The sequence below is a fragment of the Peromyscus maniculatus genome, chromosome 8 (assembly GCF_049852395.1).
Source record: "Peromyscus maniculatus bairdii isolate BWxNUB_F1_BW_parent chromosome 8, HU_Pman_BW_mat_3.1, whole genome shotgun sequence".
Lineage (NCBI taxonomy): Eukaryota > Metazoa > Chordata > Mammalia > Rodentia > Cricetidae > Peromyscus > Peromyscus maniculatus.
In genome coordinates this window covers 34,707,690-34,709,649 of record NC_134859.1, presented here as the reverse complement: position 1 = coordinate 34,709,649, position 1,960 = coordinate 34,707,690, and positions in this window count along the sequence as shown.

Genomic DNA, 1,960 nt, shown 5'->3' with positions numbered 1-1,960 from the left:
GTTCACAAGACAGAAGGTGTTTCTTCCAGAATGTTCCCACAATTGAGCCAACTTGATGAACAAGTGAGGACATAGACGTGGACAGATGAGGGTGGGTGGAACCCTCCTGAGACCCTGTGGTGTGAGGATGGAGGTGGAAGGGAGGCAGGTGCCCAAAGCCACTGGAGCACCGACCCAAAGAGAAGAGGAAAGGGCTGCAGAAAACTCCAAATCCACAAACCAGAGTACCTGCCCTCTTATCAAGCCCAGAAGGGTCAAGCTTTCCCGCCCAAGCCCTCAAGAAGGGCTGTGTCTACACAAGGTGGCCTATCCAGGTGGTAGTAGCTTTCCCAAAACCTTGCTGCTTCTGGTGTCTCTTGCAGCCAATGTGGAGATCCTTAGCCCCACCCCATCCCCATCCTCTCACCCGAATTGTGTGGATACCTGGCCCCACCCCAGCCTCTCTTCCTGCCCCGCTCCAGCCTGCAGCTAGCCATCGAGTGGCTCACCAGCCTTTGCAATCCTTCTGCAACTCCAATCAAGACAAGCAAAACCTTCCTCTCAAGTGGGTGGAGGCAGGTGCTTCTCAAGTAACCAGGCAGCTGGGCTACGGAAAGGTTTTCCCCCATGAGGATCTCGGATGCCCAGTGGCCCTGGACCCCCACCCCAGAGGGCTTTACCTCTCCATCAGGTCTCAGCCTCCATCACACACACACACACACACACACACACACACACACACACACACACACACACACAGAGTGGGGAGTGCAAACCTAGACCTTTATCTTTGCTCCAAGGCCCCTTTCTCACAGCCTGCCCCTGAGCTTGCAAAGAAAAATCCAAGACCCCAGAACCCTGTTCTAGGCAGTCCGCACACTCCTGGCTGACCAGGTAAGGGTTAACAAGATTGGCTGTCACCGAGATGCAGCCACCTCCAGACTCCGGATGAAGATAGAACTGGTATTTATGATTCCTACCCAGCACTGCTGGAAAGGATTTAAGGTGCCTATGAGGATACACATATATAACGAGATTGCATAAATTAAATGTGGGAGCAAAGAAAAAAAAAGAACGAAAAACAAGGATAGAGATGTAACTGCAAAGGGGGGGGGGTGAAAACATGACTCTAATGAGCTGCGCACTGGATATGGGTGAGCCTTGAAGCCACCCCAGAGCTTTGTAGCAGCTAGCCTGAAAAGCAGTCTGCTGGAAGCTCTAGGCTCGGTAACGTTAAGATGCACACACAATTACCCGAGAGACCTCCCAATGGCGACAGGGATGTCTCCCAAGAGACTAAGGCTATGGCTGAGGAGGGGGAAGAGAGCTTGACAGATGATCCTCCCAGGGCTGTGGACTTGGAAGCCAGGGCAGCAAGGACATGGCAGGACCAGGGTGGTTCTGCTGCTCTGCTATGCCCTGGTCGGATGCTGCAAGACCCAGGGGGTCCAACCTGACCTCTCTTCCTGCTCCTTCCCATGGAATGGCACCCCACTCCAAGGTGTCTAGACCACAGTAGAGTAGCAGCTACCCCCACTCCAGCATTCCTGGACCTAGCAAGTCCTTTACACCCTTCCTTAAGCTTCTAACTCTTCATCCCTTCATACCTTGAGCACCAATGTACTTCTTAAGCACCTGCTGAATGCAGTCTGGAGATGTGAAGGCTTTAGAGGGAAAAGGTTTCAGCCACTTTCCCCTTTAGGAGGTGATATGGAGTGAAGAGACTGCCCAGCCACCTCTTGAGGGTCCCTTAAGGACCAGGGGTGGTAGAACGGCTTGGGAACACTGTGGAGGAGAGGTTCAAGGTTGCAGAAACCAGCAGTGTGGAGCCATACATACCACATAAATGAAAAACTGTGGGGACTCCCAGAAACAACGAGAGACACCATGGGATAGGCAGAGACCCTGTGGCCCAGGTAGGAAGGGAGATGGGACCTGAGGCCACTTGGACCCGAATGCTGAGATTCCATAGTACTCTCAG